The sequence below is a fragment of the Ambystoma mexicanum genome, chromosome 4q (genome assembly GCF_040938575.1).
Source record: "Ambystoma mexicanum isolate Mex_15411 chromosome 4q, UKY_AmexF1_1, whole genome shotgun sequence".
Classification (NCBI taxonomy): Eukaryota; Metazoa; Chordata; class Amphibia; order Caudata; family Ambystomatidae; genus Ambystoma; species Ambystoma mexicanum.
Genome location: NC_090928.1, coordinates 718,131,102 through 718,150,241, shown reverse-complemented (window position 1 = coordinate 718,150,241; position 19,140 = coordinate 718,131,102). Strand labels below are relative to the sequence as shown.

The 19,140-nt window shown below is 44.8% G+C and overlaps 1 protein-coding gene across 4 annotated transcripts in view; it reads right to left on the bottom strand.

Annotated features, from left to right (window-relative positions):
- PLCB4 (phospholipase C beta 4) overlaps window positions 1-19,140 on the bottom strand; it is a 1,535,154-nt gene that overhangs the window by 233,708 nt on the left and 1,282,306 nt on the right. The gene's annotated exons all lie outside the window — the stretch shown is intronic.

The window sequence follows — 19,140 nt, the reverse complement described above, 5'->3', positions numbered from 1 at the left end:
AATGGGAACCCCTTTTTATTTATAAAACTCAACAACAAATAATATCCCTCTGTGCATTTCTTACTAAAAACCCTTCTTCTCCACTCCCGTGGCGTGGTTTTCTCGGGGGAGTCGGCCACATCAGCCCATCTTCCCTTAGCAAAGTCATCCATGGGCTGGGAGTCAGGGGACAGACCCCTCCTTCCTACCTGGCACCACACACTGTGAGGAATTGCTAAGAGCTGGCCCCAGCAGGTGGTCCATCACCTAGGTGGCCTTTGGCAGGCTGCCAGTTCTCACTTCCCTCTCATGCCAGCGTACACCTCTGCACCACCTTTTTATCTGTCCCTGCCCCCTTATCCAAACAACTACCCAATGATAATCTCCTACTTAATTACTATGTGCACTATAAGACTAATAACTATAAATAAATATAACTGTAACAGTAAACCCACACATACAAGTATACATTTAACTATGTTACAAATAAACATTTAAATGCACTACAGCAATAACACATACACATACATCATATTACAAAAGGGTAGACGCTAAAGCCAGCCACCCCTTCTCAGTGGCTGTCATGGTGCTGTCTTTGGTGGTTAGGCGTCTGCCCCAGGCTCGAAAATGGGACTGACCCACCCAACCCCTGTCATGCTCCATCACAGAGGGCACCACATCACACAGGTTCTAAGCCTGATATATCAATAGGCGCCCCATCAGCCAAGTGGGGCCACGCCACCCGGAACACCACCATATTGTCGTTCTATAAAACGTAGACACCCCACGATCATAAGGCTATGTATTATGTTGGCCGAAGACCAACCGTCTCATGTATTTAGTATTAGAAATATATAGCCATAAGTTTGAGTAAAGTGCGGCCATTTTAAGGCGACTGAAATCGCCATTTTGTTTTCTCTAACGTTTGCTTTTTGTCTTCTGTTAAACTGCTTCGCTGAAATATTATTCTGCTTTACTAGTGCATAACGCAAGGCCACGAGAGACATGTTGAAACATAACGTAGCAACCCAGACTGAAATGCCCGGTCTCCTCCCTCGCACTATCCTTGGAAAAGAGCAGCGAGACATCCTAATCAATCCAGGTGCCAGTTAGTCTCGAAAACACAGTAGAAATGCTAGAAGCGAACATTAAATTACTTGAATTATGCTCTTCTTTTCGGCCCCCTCTTTCCTGAGTCCTGTAGAGCCCTGGAGAGTAAGTTGACCCCCAGGACACGAATAGAAACTAGCAGATAGCAAGGCCTGAAATGTGTCTCTCCCCTACACGCAGCTTGCTTGTAAAAACAGAAGCATTCTGTTCTTTAAAACAAAGACATGTGTCTGTAGGCTCGCAAAATTGCAAACTGTTGCTAAATGAATGTCTGAAGGTGTCATACTCGTCACCATTGTCAATCATCATGCGCAATTCAAAGGAAATATACCAGGGGCGGTATTTGATGTGACATTACTGTTTGCAAGATGCTTGTTTGTCTGGTAGACACACGTTGCGGGGCGTGGGACCCAGTTGGCCAACTGAGATTATTTGCTTTGCAATAAACCCTAGATTGTGGGAATAGAACCTTGTGTCTGGCGTATCAGTTTGTGTGTGGTGATTGTGCCTTGTTTCGATACGCGAGGGTCCCTCAGGGGCCCCTTCAAGATGGCGCCTGAACAGGGACCCTCCCCCACTTGTTCCATCGTGTACGTTGTAAAATAAGGAAGGCGGAGAGAACGGCGAGGACGGGACGATCGAGCCGGGATCAAGAGATTTTCGGGGCACCCCTGCGAAAGCGATGAGAGACTCCTTTGCAGATCTGCACACAACTGATCCCTGATCGACGTGCCCTGCCAGAGAACAAGGAGGCGAGGGTCCCGAAACGAGGCAGAGTGAGCCAAGATACGCAGACACAACCTCATTGGTTGCGTCAGTATACGGACGAATTGTGTCTTGAAAAGATAACTTGGTTGATCAGGTGAGTCGTACCCTGACTCAAAGTAATCCTGATATTGGTTGAGAGTTGATTTTGCAAAATCAAACACCCAGTGCAAGATTGATTAGCTGAGGGTAAGGTTAAAACATGCCTGGGGTATTGTCCACTTTAGCAGGATTTTTCCGCTATGGTGGACAATCTTTGGAAACTGGCCAGGTCGCGCCACCTGTGGGAACGCCGGCGTATGAGATGTATGTGAAATATGGTGCGGGAGCGATAATGTTTTGTGAGTCTTGGCATAGGAAAACCAGAAAATAGGAAGCTCTTCAGTGTCCGAATCATGGGAGTTTTGAGGTGACAAGAAAAGATAGTTTGGAGAAGGTGTTGATGAAAAAGAAAACGCGCCCTGCGGCATTTGATATCCTTAGGGACTGGAGAAGGGAAGCTATGCTTCGCTGGAAAAGTAGAGAGAAACACACGCGCAGGCATAAGTCAAAAGCAGAGAGAGCGAAAGAAAAGGAGGAGGAGGAGTGGAATGATAGTTTGAGAAAGTCATATAGACGCGACCAGTTGCGTATAGAAAAAATATACCCACAACGACAATTGCATGCACCAGATGAATTGATAGAAAAAATATTGACTGATACAAAGCAAGGTCCAAGTGTAGAGACCAAAAATACCGTGTCAGTAACCATTGCTCAGCCCCCTCCTGTTGCTCAGCCATTCCCAACAGTTCAAATCCTAGCACAGCCACAGACCGCACACTTAACGCCTCCTATTAGCCAGTCAGCACCACAACAGTGACTTCCCGTTGTCCCATCTGCACCTCACACCCTAGAGACTGTCTCTGTCCCATCCGCCCCTTCCGTGATTGAACTTGAACTTATTGAAACGAGGGAAGGGGCTGGACAAAGTGGATGCGCAAGAATGACTCGTGGTGTAATCAGCAAGGAGAGAAGACGGGAGTTGCAACAACAGACAGAAATGTATATAAACGGGAATGATGAAACGTAAGCACTGGCCTCGATGTATGATTTCAGAAGGAGCAGTGAAAGACAGGCAGTGTTGGAATGCATGGGTGAATATTTAGTGGCAAGATGGAAACAGTTAATTGGGAGGTTGTTGCCACAACGATTGTTGGATTTAAATTTATTAGCACGTTGTAGACAAAACGATGAAGAAATAAGGGAACATGTAAACTGACTTTTTGAATTAAAGAATGAACTTAATGATGAATATGCTGAAATGTTTGCCATGCCTGGGTATAGGAGTAAAGATATTAGGAGAGACAGAAAGGAAGCGGTAGAGCCATATATACAGTGGCGATTTTTACTGTCGTCAAGACAGACAGGTGATAAACTGAAAGTATGTATACGAGAGGCATTAAAATGGATATCAGATCCTAGTATTCCCACAATGGAAATACATGAGATATTTGATGAATACCCCTTTCCCATGAAAAGAAAAGCACTAGTTACGATGGTTGAATATTTGATAGACAAAGATATAGCTGAAAAGAAAGCCAACCCCCCCCCCCCGAGATGATAGCAGCATACAAGAGAACACTAGAACGTGGAACAGTGGAAACAGCCTTATCACTAGACATGGGAATATTATTGCATATGACAAAAGGGGGAGGAACAGTGAGTGCGGTATTTCCCATGAGAGAAGTCCCACCTACTTTTGTGCCTAAAGTAGAGACTCCTGCAGTAGGCAACCAAGCAGCGCGAGTAACGGAAGCACATTATACAGCACAATATGTGCACGTCCCCTTCTCCAGACAGGAAGTGAATAACATAAAACAGACGATTCCTAATATAAGAAAGAATCCCGCTGGATTTTATAAAGAAGTAGAGTCCTGTCTGCAATCATCCGTACTTACTATGGGTGACATAGATCTAATTTTCCCAGTAATCCTTCCAGCAGACCTATGGAAGCAAATAAGAAAAGCGGATGATGTAACGGCCTATGGCGCCACATGGGCGGATTTAATATTGGAGGATAGGAATAAAGAGGTAGGGGGAAAGCCAGGGCCAAACATGGTAGCACTACCAGCACGAATAATACAGAAATTGAAAGGAATTGTTCCAGAGAAAATAATTCAATGGGACAAATTGACTGCATGTGTGCAGGGCAAGGATGAGTTAGCTACAGATTATTTTAATAGATTTGAGGAAGTATTCACATACTTTATTGGGCAGGATGTAAGCACAGAAGCGGGGTAAAGACTATTTGTCGATAAGTATGTGAGAGGGTTAATACTTCCAATTCAAAACTTAATAATGACATCGGAAAGTGCAAGGCAAGCAAAAAACGTTAAGTGAAGTACTACATATGGCCCAATATTATGAGAACAGAGTGAACGCTGAGAAAGAAATAGAGGTAAAGGATAGGGCGAATTTGAAAACAAGGGTGCTACTCCAGCAAGTGGCGGGACACAATAGAGGAAGGGGGAATGCACAAGGCAGAGGTAATTCGAACATGCATGGAGGGCCTCTGGGATTGAATCAATGTGCGTATTGCAGAGAGGAAGGTCACTGGCAAGCTCAATGTCCACACTTGCAAAAATAGAAATGTGAATGGCCAGAGAAGACAGCATAGGGGACATCCTGGAGAAAACTGGCATAATAGAAATAACATGCAGCAGCATCAAAACAGCCAAGGGAATGGTACCCAAAATCAGAACCAAGCTAATAATCAAACTGCCTCTACTCAGAACCAGAGTCGTCAGAACATGCAGAATGGAAATAGAAGAAGGGGTGGGAACATTTTTGACACTCAGTCAAATGCGTACTATAATAACAGCAGCGATTACAACGGATGATGTGTTGTTTCCTCAATAGGACAGGCCAAGACAGGGGTTGGAACCAGTGTCTATTCCGGTGAATCAGAAAGGACCCTACGTAGAAATGAAAGTCGGGGATAGTGAGCACAGATTCCTCGTGGATACGGGGGCACAAAAGTGTTTGATAGACCATCACTTGGTTCCGGAAATACCATTTTCAGGGCAGAGCAATATTTCAGTAGGGTTCGCAGGCACCCCAGTAATCAATCCAGTGTCCCAACCAGTACCCGTAACATTAGGCCTATTCACTGAATACTGTCCATGTCTCTTAACAGAAAACTGCGTGGAAAATTTATTAGGATTAAACCTATTGAAAAAACTGAGTGCAGGTATCCACTGTACGCCAGGTGGAGTATTTTTGACCATTTTACCACAGGATGTGCCAGGATCAGAATTTGTGTCTGAACCTTTGTCAGGAGAATTAAGTGAGGTGCCAACTTGTATATGGGCAGTGAATGACAATGATGTGGGATGTTTGAAGATAGAACCAGTGAAAATTGCTTTGAGAGAAGGATAACGTTACCACGTATTCCACAGTACAATATCTCAGCAGAAGGCGAGAAAGGATTGAAAAGTATTGTGTCTGATTTGGTAAAATTGGGGGTGTTTGAAGAAATTACAGGTAGCATGTGTAACAGTCCCATTCTTCAGGTGTATAAGAAAGGAGGTAATGAGGTACGGTATCGTTTTATAATTGATCTGCGTGCACTAAACAAGGTAGTAGATCCTCAATTCCCATTGGTCCCAGATGTCACCAGAATTTTGACAATGATTCCTGCCTCAGCAGAATACTTTAGTGTTATTGATTTGAAGAATGCTTTCTTCAGTGTTCCAGTACACCAAGAAAGTAGATATTTGTTCGCCTTCGCAATAGGAGGACGATCATCCACATTCACGCACATTCCACAAGGCTACACAGAGAGTCCGAGTATTTACAGCAGAACATTGAAAGAACAATTAGATATGCTGGAATTACCGGCAGGTTGTGTATTGTTACAGTATATAGATGATTTATTGATCGCTGCAGATACAGAAGGGATTTGTAAAAAGAGTACTGTTTTACCATTAACACACTCAGCAGCGCATGGCCACAAAGCAAGTTTAAAGAAATTCCAGTATTGTCGAAAGGAGGTGGCTTATTTGGGTTACCTACTTTTGAGAGAAGGGAGAAGACTAACGCCAGAGCGAATAGAGAACATTTCTGGTATGCCTTTTCCAAAAATACAAAAAGGAGTCAGAGCTATAATAGGCATGGCTTCTTATTGTCGGCAGTGGATTGTGAATTTCGCCCTAATTCTGAAGCCAATGGTAAATTGACAAAAAAGGATGTTGTGAAGCCTTTGCAGTGGAATGAAGAATATCAGAGAGAATTTGATCTGCTCAAAACTGCATTGTGTTCTGCTCCAGTTTTGGGCACACCAAATTCTGAAAACATTTTCAGATTGTTTGTACACGAGAATGAAGTCTTCGCATTGGCTGTTTTGACACAGGAACAAGGTGGAAGAAATAGGCTGTGCGGCTATTTTTCTTCTGCGTTGGACCCTGTAGCGCGCGCATTACCACAATGTTTGCAAGCTGTTGCAGCGGCTGCTGCGTCAGTGAAACAAACGGAAGGGATGGTATTGCGGCACACCTTCATTTTGATGGTGCCACATGCCATAGACGTTCTATTAAATAGAACGCAGACGCAACACCTCACCTCTGCCAGATTGACTAGATATGAAATTGTCCTCTTTGCGCTACACATCCAAATTATGAGGTGTAGCGCTTTGAATCCTGCAGAAATAATGCCACTGCCCACAGAAGAACTTGATGTAAATGAATCACCTCTCCATGATTGTTTAATGGTTACTGAGGAAGAAACAAAGGGAAGAATTGATTTGACAGATACCACACAAAAAGAGCCAGTTGGAGAACTGTTTTGTGACGGCTCCTGTTTTAAATTACCTGATGGCACATCAACTGCTTCCTATGCTATTACTATGTTAAAGAGTATTGTAGAGAGTAAAAGAATCCCCTACAACTCTGCACAAGCAGCAGAGATAATAGCGTTAACCAGAGCTTGTAAGATTTCTGAAAATCTGAGTGTAAACATATATACTGACAGTCAATATGCCTTTGGTGTGGTCCATAACTTTGGCCAACTCTGGGCAGAGAGGGGTTTCCAGATATCACATGGGGCCAGAATCCAACATGGCCCTTTGATTGTACGATTGCTGTGTCCGAAGCACCTATCAATAGTGAAATGCGAGGTGCATAAAAAAGTAACATGTAAAGTGGGAGAGGGAAACGCATTTGCAGACAGAATTGCGAAGCAAACTGCCACTGATTTGAATACCAAAATGTTGATAGTACAGTCTGAGGAGGTGCCCTGCATGATAGAGAATGGAATTGCTACTGTCAAAGAGATGCAGGCGGAAACCACTGCTGATAAAATACAAGGGTGGGCTGAGGGCTCTGCTGAATTAGATCTGGAGGGTTGCTGGGTAGACAAAAAGAGCAGAAACTGGATGCTGCCCATTTCCTATGTAACTGCAATGGTCACGATGGCCCACAGCCCTACTCATATTTGTGCCAAAAAGATAGTCCAGCATCTAGCCACAGTATGGGAGAATGCACAAATAAAGAAAAATGCCGAGAGGCTGGTCCAGAATTGTATCACGTGCCTACAACACAACGTGGGGAAGGGAACAGTGACTCCAACAGGCAGTTTCGGCCCTCCTTCTATGCCTTTTGAGGTAATCCATTTTGATTTCATAGAGATGGAGAGATGCCAAAACTTGAAGTATGTTCTAGTAGTTATATGTGCATTCAGTAAGTGGGTGGAAGCATACCCACTAAAAGACTGTACTGCCATGAGCACGGCAAAAGTAATGTTGAAGGAATACTTCTCCAGTTTTGGCTTGCCCTGTGTCATATGGTCAGACAATGGTCCACATTTTGTGGGTGCAGTAATATTACAGATTTGTGCAGGTCTCCAGATCGATAAGCGATTCCATTGTTCGAGACATCCCATGTCTGCCGGTCTTATTGAATGCCACAACGGCATTTTGAAGTCCAAAATAAGCAAAATATGCACAGGAAACAAGTTAAGCTGGGTAGATGCATTACCGCTAGTGTTACTGTGCATGTGCACATCTGTGCATGCAAGAACTGGGCTCTCCCCTTACGAGATCATAATAGGGAGGCTGGCGAATGTTTGGTGTGCACCTCAGCCGAAACGGCGGAGAGAACTCGAATACCCTGTGCTCAGCATTTATTGTAATCTTTTAATTCAAAAATTGCGTTTGATTCATCAGCAGGTGCAGGATGCATTACCAATAAGATACACTGGTCCGGGACATGCATTGGAACCCGGAGAGTGGGTCCTCATCAAGAACTTTGAGCGGAAGACATCGCTTGCACCAAGGTGGCGTGGAACCTATTTGATCCTCCTAACTACGCAAACGGCAATTCATGTGGATGGAAGGAAAGCGTGGATACATGCGACGCACGCTAAAAAGGTCCCATCACCGTCTGAAAAACGGACTGATCGAGACGACCAGAAAGAGACAGTGGTCCCAGAAACGAAAGAAACGATTGCCAGTTCTTTGCCACAAAATTTGCCTGATCCTGACACGAAGCCTGAAAAGATTGCTGTAAAAGAGGAAGGGCAAAGAGTGCCCCAACGTTGTCCAGCAGAACCTGCATCACTGCTGGCTGACACAAAACGTGTACTGCTGTGGCACCCACCATCTTTCGTTGCGCTGCAGCCTGAAACGAAACCTGCATCGCTACTGTGGCGCCCACCATCATCTGCTATTGCGCCACAGGCTGACTCCGAGCTTGAGTCTGGAAGTGCATCCACACTATTCATTGATCACAAGATACCAGGAGCAAGGCGATACAATTTATGGCCTCAAAAGAAGGAGTGATCAAACCTAAATTTCTTTTAATCTTTTGTTGCCTCTGTTTCCTATTCTCGGATGAAGTAGAAACCGGAGGCCTAGAGGAGAGCGGCGTGAGGGTTGTGCAAATCGGACAGCCCAAAAACGAGGCTCCTCAGTGCTAACATAAAATCCATGTGTCCTGAACCCATGCGAACGAACGGGGCGCACATGGTATGAAGGCAATTGATAACTGCTCTGGAATTCTTTGAGCAATGTGCAGATGCACAGAGATCTTGCCCAACGTATAGCAATCCAGGCTGCTAAGAACTGGCAGAACAGACTGTTGACATTTACCAAACTTATTGACATTCGAACGAGTGCAACGAGGAGAGATATTCACGACGAACACTGCAGAAGAAGAAGGACCGAGAAAGAAGAATGCCGGAACCAACTTTTGCCCCCTCCTGCACCGCTGCTGATAATGAATTAAACATGGAAACTGGAAAGTTACACAAAAAAGATTACCGAAAAAATTGTATGCTGATTTTAACAATAATTATGTGCGTAATGAGTATATTAGCCCAAATAACAACAGCACTGGTATTATGGTACTTGGAAGAAATGCACCCATTAGAAATTCTCTTGCCTGTAAGAAACATCTCCACTACTGAAAGCCCTGTTCATGTAATTACTTACACTCTGTCCCCAATGGAAGAAAGGCACAGGGAAGGATATGGTAACAATACATTATTGCAAATAATGAATATGACACATTCAATTCTGAGAAAGAATAATTGTTGGGTGTGTGCTCATTTGCCACAGCATGGTGGCAAAAGAATAGGTTGGTACGTGCAGCCACTAACATTGAGTTCTGCATGCAGTGCATCTCTGAGTACATTATATTATGGGAAATGGAATAAAAGTGAAACGGGTCAACTAGATAGCACAAACATGAATGAATTTGAGGAGATAATCATGAGACCTGTAGGTTGCTCTATATTTCATAGAGCACGAATGATAATGCCAAAAGCTAGGCCCAAACCAATGCCACAAGATAGGTTGTTCGTGTCATATAAATCATCTGTAATCACGTTCATATGAGATTAGAAGGAAATAAAGATGCAATGCCTCCCTACTATTCAGTAAACTACAGCCCATGTTCTGTTCCTTTTTGCTTAAAAAAGAAAGGCTCCTATTCGGTAGGGACATTTACTAGATGCATGAATATAGCGATTCTTGATAGGGAAGTAGAACCTGTATATGTTGGTGATCCTGTGTATTTTATATGTGGAGAAAAAGCGTATCCCTGGTTGCCTAGAAACTGGGGAGGTACTTGCTATTTAGGACTTTTGTTCCCAGGAGTGTTTCTTTTAAAAACAACAGACATAGCCAAACTATCTAGATCTAGGCCAGGGAGAAGTAATGAAGGAGGATTAATAGTAGAAGACGTAGTGAAATAATTTATACCATTTATGGCCCAAGCAATAAACTCCTATAACATACGACAACTATCCAGAATCTTAGAGAAAACAATTAATGGAACAACAGATATATTATACAACATGACATTAGAGGAGAAAGGGATTAGGTTAACGACACTGCAAAATAGAATGGCTCTTGATGTAATCCTGGTTGATCGTGGCGGTGTTTGCAAAATCGCAGGATGAGCATGCTGTGTATTTGTAAACGACTCCTCTCCTACGCTTTTTGAAGCGATAAGAAAGTTGCACGTCTTGAGCTCTGAACTCCATACCCGAGAAGTGGGTTGGGATATAGGCTCCTGGTTCTGGGAGTTATTATATTTGTGGGGATGGAAACTATTTGCGATCCTAGTAGCAGTGCTAGGACTATTCATGACATGTTGTTGTTGCATACACTGCTTACTCATAATATGCTCTGAAATAAGTGAAGAGTGTGTACTGATGATAGAAAAAAAGAGCACTATTAAATCAAGTACCCATGGTAATGAGGAATCAAAGACAGTTAAAGAATTCATGTCAATTAATATTGACGACAATGGAAGGGAAACTAATAATGTACAAGACTCAGATTCAGAATCAGAATCAGATATTTGGTCAGAAGAGGATGCAATGTACGGATGAGACGTTTGGCATACGGCCAAAAGGAGGGTTTGTCGATCTAGAAAAAGGAGACACCCCTCGATCATAAGGCTATGTATTATGCTGGCCGAAGACCAACCGTCTTATGTATTTAGTATTAGAAATATATAGCCATAAACATGACTAAAGTGTGGCCATTTTAAGGTGACTGAAATCGCCATTTTGTTTTCTGTAATGTTTGCTTTTTGCCTTCTGTTAAACTGCTTCGCTGAAATATTATTCTGCTTTACTAGTGATAATGCGAGGCCACGAGAGACATGTTGAAACATAACGTAGCAACCCAGGCAGAAATGCCCGGTCTCCTCCCTCTCACTATCCTTGGAAGAGAGCAGCGAGGCATCCTAATCAGTCCACAGGTGCCAGTTAGTCTCGAAAACACTGTAGAAATGATAGAAGCAAACATTAAATGACTTGAATTATGCTCTTCTTTGTGGCCCCCCTTTCCTGAGCCCTGTAGAGCCCTGGAGAGCAAGTTGACCCCCAGGACACGAATAGAAACTAGGAGATAGCAAGGCCTGGAATGTGTCTCTCCCCTACACGCAGCTTGCTTGTAAAAACAGAAGCATTCTGTTCTTTAAAATGAAGACTTGTGTCTGTAGGCTCGCAAAATTGCAAACTGTTGCTAAATGAATGTCTGAAGGTGTCATACTTGTCACCATTGTCAATCATCGTGTCCAATTCAAAGGAAATATACCAGGGCGGTATTTGATGGGACACTACTGATTGCAAGATGCTTGTTTGTATATATGTAACTGTTGTACGATTTTCTGGCGCTCTTGTGTCCCCCGAGGTCTGGTAGACACACGTCGCAGGGCGTGGGACCCAGCTGGCCAAATGAGACTATTTGCTTTGCAATAAACCCTAGATTTTGGGAATATAACCTTGTGTCTGGCGTATCAGTTCGTGTGTAGATATGGTGCCTTGTTTCCATACGCAAGGGTCCCTCAGGGGCCCCTTCAATATAGCCTCTGCAATGAAACTGTTCTTAGGAGGCCTCCATGCTTTGGGGGGCCCACCCGGATGACTGTTGCGCCTGTGGCACACTCTTCATACTTCGCGGGGGCCCCATGCCCTAGCAGGGGACACTGCATTCACTGCAATGCCCCTGCAGTGTACTTGATGTTCTTTGACGGCTCCTATGTTCTGGGGGCTGCCCATCAAGGCTGTGCCCATCTGCAGCATATTTGATGTTCTTTAGTGGCCCCCATGCCCTGAGGGGACTGCACATCACCACCTACCCCACGATGTGTAGCTTCTTCAGGTGGTGTACCAGGTGCCGTGGGAATACTGCTGTCATTCCTTGCAGTGCCCACAGTGCTTCTATTTTCTTGCAGGCCCGCCCCCTCTCTTCACTGCACTGTTGGAGGTGCAGGGGGTGGGCCAGTTCTCTGCTTTACCCAGGCCACCAGAATGGGTGTGGTCTGGGACTTTGGCTTTACCACCCCACCTAATGTGACGGGCAGACTTTAGGCACCTCCCTCCACCTTCTCTTCACCTCCTGGGTTGCATTTGGCGCATGCAGCTCAAGAGGACTTGGGTTCTGGGGACAATCCACCTGGCAACGGGGTGGGCCTCAAAGTGGGCACTCCTGGGTCATCAGGTTCGGGCCTCCCTGCACCCGGACGAACCCACACACACAGTCCAGGACTCTGATGATGTTGGGCCCACCCAGTCAGGCCACCAGCCAGGCTGACAGCTTCCTACGGACATTTGAGTGCTGGGGCTGCTCGGGCACAGAGCCCGCCTCACAGTAGATACCGGTTACCCACACATGCAGCCTGTTTTTTGTAAAGGTAATTAGGCACAAGGGCGCTGCTCGAGGCCATGCTCCCCCAAGAGCTGAGGTGTTCTGCCTTTCTTTTCTTTCTCACTCGCCACTTGTCTTTTTTTTATTGTCCTGTTTTGGAGCGTTCGCTCTCCCTTTCCAATCCCAGCCAACTCTGGGGCAGGGGAGCTCTGTCCTTTGTTATTTTTCTTTTCACATTCATCCAGCCCCATGGTAGGATGCATGGGTCAGTTCAGGTGAACCCTTTTAAGTAAAAGCAGAAAAACACGACATATACATTAAATACAAACTCTCCCCTATACCCTGGTGTCTGTGTCGTTATTTCCATATTTTCCTCAGGAGACAAATATGCAGCGTTGCCTAGCTGGGCCCAATTTGGGCAACGGGCTACACGAGTGCTTTAAGTGCTGCCATCATATCTCCCTAGCATACTAGGCTGCAGCCCCGGCAGGTGCAGGATTTACCTTGATAGCCGCCTCCATGTCAGTATCCTCCTGAGCCTGACGACATCTAGAGAAAGAAGCACTCTGGAACCCCTGTGTGGCACTACTCCTTTTGATATGTGGGCTTGAAGTAAGATTTTGAGGAAATGGGAATACCACGATATCACAAGTAGGAACATGTTCATGTGCAAGTATGTCGCTATGAAAAGTACATTCGCCTTCTGCTCTCCTCAGTGTTCGAAACATCACTGCTTATTCTTTATGATATTTTACTGTGAGTGCCCGTTCATGTTCACAACAATGCCATTTAATTGCCTGCAATCCGAGTGGCAGGGCCGCATGCAATGGGGACAGAGACCAGGCAAGTAATTTAAGCAAGCGGCAGCCGAGCGATGAATGAAGCGACACGAAGCCGGCTTTAGGTTTGTTTTTCCCAATAGCTTCATTGAAACTGCAGAAAATAACAGTAATTATTTCCCACATTCAAATGAACCTGATTGGAAAACACAATCTTCTAATCTCGGTGCTGATTACTATCACAACTCAATGGCATGGGACCGGTCAAATGCTGCTAGCTTGTATTGGCCCTTGGCTGTTTGAGTAGTGTAATCACTCTGTCGTCCATGAAAAGTGACACGAGGACAGTAAAACTAGCTAAGGAGCAAAAGAGCGATATCCAGGTCACAGAACAAAACCTTGGTTGCCAAAACTTAACAAGCCATCAAGTAGACATTGGTAATAGTGATCATATTACAAAATACAGATGGTGGTGTGCAGAAAATAGGCAGAGTCAAATAGACCAACCTCTTCCATCTTAACATCATCTAAAACCATATCAAGCTTTCTGTGTGTGTTTTTTCTGAGGGGCACTATTGGTAACTATAGTTTTCCCTGCGTTAATCATCAATCATTTAATGCAGCATACATCTTGACATTTCTTCCATTGCTTCCTCAATCCCATTGGAGACTTAGAGGTGGAGACTGTGTCATCTGTTTATACTAAAGTACCTGCATTAGCTCCTGGAAAAAAGGTGGCATCACCTTGCAAAGCAGCTATCTCTTCTGAAATGTTGTTAATGTAGACGCAGAATAATGTGGGTGCTAATAGGCAGCCCTGCATTACACCCTTCTTTATAGGGAATAAAGTAGTATTTTCTCTACCCTGGGCCCATCTCACCGACTTGGAGTTATTGCTGTATAATTCTATTGTCAGCCTCACCAGTGGGTTTGACAAATTATACTCCACGAGGAGTTCCACAATTCAGCCCTTGAAACGCCATCAAACGCTGTTCTTGGGTCAATAGAAATCATATACAGGGGCATTCTATAAAGATGAACTTATTTCTGTGGGGTGCATTTAAGGTCCTAAGCAGAAATCCCCTTCACCTAAAACCACATTTAAACCATGCCACCAAAACGGCTGTGCTTTTGGCTTCCTGGCACGTGTGTGGCAAGCAGTTGAACACTGCATTGAAAAACGTCCAAAATGGCACTGCGTCTGTTTTTCTTACAACTGGAGAACAAAAAGTGTGCACAACATCCGAAACAGCCTTGTTTTATTGATAAATCACATGAGGGGCAAGGATTTCTACATTACAACCCAACACAGCTTTTGTTTCCCTTTGATGTGAACCATTGCGTTCAAATTACTGCAAATGAAAGAAATAGCGTGGCTTTTTCTCTTTTCTGTGTCAAAATCAAAGAAATCCTGTGCAGTATCCCTCTGTGTCCATGAACCAATAGTACATGAAAAACCCCTCCAAGGGACTAATTGAAAGAAAATCTCGCGACCTGTAGAACCGCATTTTGAAACTTTAAATGGAAGGCCTGCACACGTGTGAATCTGTTCTTTGGAAAATAAGAAAAAATGTTTAAAAGTCAAATTTAGAATGACAGCTTTTGCTTGCACAGAAATATCTGTGAATATATGTGGGTGGGGGGTTGGCTACACAATGTACATAATATTTGACCCCACAAGATTTGGTTACATTGGAAAAGGCTCAGAAACCAGTAAAACTGTTTTTTGGCTCAGGCACAGAATTCAAATGCAATCCAGTCGGTGCTTAATTTGTGCCGGTGTTTGCCAGTGGGCAACACCGGCACTCTTTTTTAGGCACCAGAACATCATTGGGCCAGCTGGCGCATGTGCAATTGCTTTGTTTGTTCCAACTTTGACTTTACTTTCCATCATAAATCATTCTGAGTCTGCTGCCCTGCTTGCAGGGCCTGGCTGGGTCTGGGAGTACACAGCACAACAAAGAACAGCCAATCAAAACCAACATTCTGTTATTACTGTGCAGTATTTGATACATTCTGTATAGAAACAGTTTTCATTGACTGTTCTCCTGAGCCAGTTAAATGACATGGTGACAGGGGTTGGGGTGCTGGGGGTGGGGTCATGTGTGTCTGTTGTTGCAGATGTAGCGGTGCCACCTTCATTTCAGTACACTTGTTAAGGCGTGGCAGTCAACTCGTGAGAGAGCCTGCCCTGCACGTGTAGTTCTGTGTGCGCTGTGTGTCCTAGTTCAACTAGTTGCTTAAATTCCCCAGGGGCAGGCCCTGCTTGGTCACTGCGGCACCCGAAGTAACAACAACGCAGTAAGTAAGTCACTTCAGTATAACTTTCTGTCTGGTCGGACCACGTTCTGATGTGATTCATGTCGGCTTACATTATTATTCTGGTGGCGTAATAATAATGTAAGGTATGGTATCCATTATCCATGTCCTTTAAATGTAAGAGAGCTCTGCTCTGTTCCCCGCCTCCACCGACTTTGACCCCGGTGTGAGTGTGACTGTGTGGTGTGTGTCATATGCCCGGAATGCCTGCAGCCACCGCAGGCCAGGATGTGGCCCGAGATGGCAGGCCGCGAGGCAATGCGAGCGTCACAAACTCACTCACATCATGATCCTTCCCGCCCGCAGCCTAAGGCTAAGTTGCCTTACATTATTATTGCGCCCGTCGCCTTGGATATGTGACATATCCACAGTGGTGGCCCGCTACAATAATAATGAAATTCAAAGGTCGGACGGACGACCATGTCCTTAGAGCCCTCCGGACCCCTCCGGACTTTGACCATGGCCATCGTCACTCCATGTCGTGTGTCCGCCGTGGCCGCTGCAGGCCAGGATGTGGCCCGACCTGGCAGGCCGCGAGGCAATGTGAGCACTGTCACTCACATCAGTCATGAATTCATAAATCTCCTTTTTTTCATTGTGAATATGCCAGAATTTGTAATTTCCAAAGTGTTTTCTTTTCAATTTTTGGACTTCATAATTCCAAGACAGCACCCAATGTCTCAGGAGGCCGAGTGCTCCTACACGCATCTGTGGTTGTTTCCCTACCCTCCTCCTATGAGCCTGATGGCGACTGACAGCAGTGTTTTAAAAAAAAGCATAATTACGCTCTTTAGGGCTACGGGTTTGATGTGGCTGCCCTATCTTTTGGCAGGCCTGTCAAAGTGGCTACACATGCTCTGTTTATTTCACTTGTCACAGTGTGATATTTTTCCGTAGATGACTCCTGCCAGAGGAGTGGAACATGGCAAAGCCGATCAGAGCAGAAAGCTTACCCTGGGTTGCAGCACCTTAGGCAGGAGCAAGATGCTGAGAAACACGCGTGACGTGTTTAGCGACGAGATGCTGATGGCACGCTCAGGGCATGGGGAATTCATATGGCATCCAAATTGGTAAGGACAAATGGTTGGCAGACTTGTGGATCTGTGAAAAAACTTTGCACGTGGGCTGAAAAGGGAAAACATTGATTTACCCGTGCATGCATGGACGTGGCCGATTACACTGTTCAGAATATTTACATTTAAGCTAGACTCTTAATCGTGCAGTGACAACCACCTCCTTATGGAAATATCATGCCACCATTACATAGAGAGATGCATTCCAGGCTCTCTCCCACCATGTTTGCAAGTAGTTTGGGTGCGTTGGCCTGGCTCTTGCCCTTATTTCCATGTCTTTCTAGGATGATGTGTATGTGTTCTTGACCTGCATTGATCACTTTGCTCATCTTAATCTCAGACTTATGGCAATAAGAAACACATTCTCTACTGAAGTATTGATGCCAGAGGCCATGGGCAATGCCAGCTACTAGGTGTCCAGAAGCCTGACTTCATGGGCCGTTAATGAGGTCTCAGGGCACCTAATGGTCGCCATTATCCCATACCGAGGATGGTAACACTTTAGTGTGTGGTGGGAACATGATGCACGGAGCAAAAAAGTTCGGAAGAAATAAAAAGCAAACCCTGTGCCCAGCCACGTGGAAAAAAGTGTCATGGTAGAACGGAATGGGATGTGACAGAACTCTGGTCCAGTCCACCAAAGGGCTTGGGGTGACTAGAACAACAGAAGTGCAGTAAGCCCAAACTGAGGTGATTGACCACAGGCGCATGTGCTTCAGCAGAGGACAAATGAGGGGGAGAACCCTGTGCATGGGCTGGTGCCTGGCACCACCCTACCTAGCTCAATGCATTCATTTGTACCAACACATTTGTCCACTCCGATCCTATTTACTCACTGACCCCATAGGTCGCTCGAGGCGGCGGCAGGTGGTTTTCTGTGCTCGGTCCTAACATTTGGAACCACCTTCCTCTTTCACTCCACCCGTTGGATACTCTAGCTTCCTTTCAAGGAAAAACACCTAAACACCTTCTTTTTCTCCTAACATATTCTCAGAGCAGGATTATCAGCATAGGACTCAGCACCTCCATGTGAACGTTCCAGCAATTCCATCTGCACCCAGGTGCAGATTTTCCAGCCCGGGATAATTCCTTGTTATTTGTGCAAAACAAATAAACTAAAAAAAACTACAAGAGTAGTGGGCTCTTGCACTGAACATGCCCGGGCCACGGCACCCGCACTGTGGGCAGCACCGACCTGCACTGGGGCCGGCATTATGGGGCCCAGATTTTTTTGGGCCCGGCACTTACATTTTTACAAATTAAGAACTTTACCCCCCACTGAAAAGTCGCACCAATAAGTGAACTGGTCCACAATGGCATGTGAGGTGGCCAAACGTGTGAGGATTCTCTGCTCTACCAGACTAGCAGGCAGCACTGGAAGAGGGGACAAAGGAGGCCAGTGTGGCTTGTGCATGAGTAGGAAGTGTGATTTTCTCCAGCACCTACTCCGAAGGAGGAACTGTCAAACTTCAAAGGGCATCATGAAAGCCCTTTGTTGCAATCCGAGCCAGGAAGAGACAGTTTGCTCAAGGGGTCTGCAGCACCGCCCCGATATGTGACAAATCCTCCCCATTGACATTAAAGGACATTTTTCACAGCACTCTGAATAAGTAATAATTTTGTATTATGCTAGCTTTTCATGTGATTTTTAGATGAATGTAAAGAGACCAAGTTCATGTTTTTACCACTTTGTGAATTGAAAGGGCCTGTAAAGACTTGTTTCTGGCTGATTTTAAAATGGGACACGTTTGATAGTTATTAAGAATATGCTTCATTATTTGCAGAGTGATAACTGCTATACATTTTGTGAACATGCCAAAATGTGCCAACGGGCTATGCTACCTGGTACAGAGTCGGCTTAGTTTAGTTTAGTTTATTTATTTGTATTGCATCATACATTTAGTTAGGTATTGTAAAACAGTTATAGATAATATACACATCATATATATTTACACGATTTGGGATAATACAGATTATGCAGGCAGTAAATGCAATAGTCGGGTAAATTGGAGTTTTAGACTTCTTTGGTCAGAAGCCAGATTTTGGCAGTGTGTCTGAATCGGTGATAGGATGGTTCGGATCTGAGATGGACTGGTAGTGAGTTCCAGAATTTAGCGGCGAGCACAGGGAAGCTAGTGCCTCCTGCTTTTTGGAGCTTAAATCTGGGGATGTTTAGGCGGTGTGTTTGTGCTTATCTGGTTGGGCGAGATGTGGTATGGTGCCTGAAGTTGTCTGAGAGGTATCTAGGTGCTTGGTTAGATAGTCATTTGTGTGTGAGAGAGAGTGTTTTGTATTTGATCCTCTGAGGTATGGATAGCCAGTGGCAGGAACGTCTGGCGTCAGAGATGTGCTCATGTTTGGGTATGTTCATTGCTGTTCTTAGAGCGTTATTTTGAATAACTTGCAGCTTTTTAATGTTCTTTTGGCTAGTGCTCCGGTACTTTGGAGAGTACTAGTGCTCTGGCTAGTGTGGTGCAGT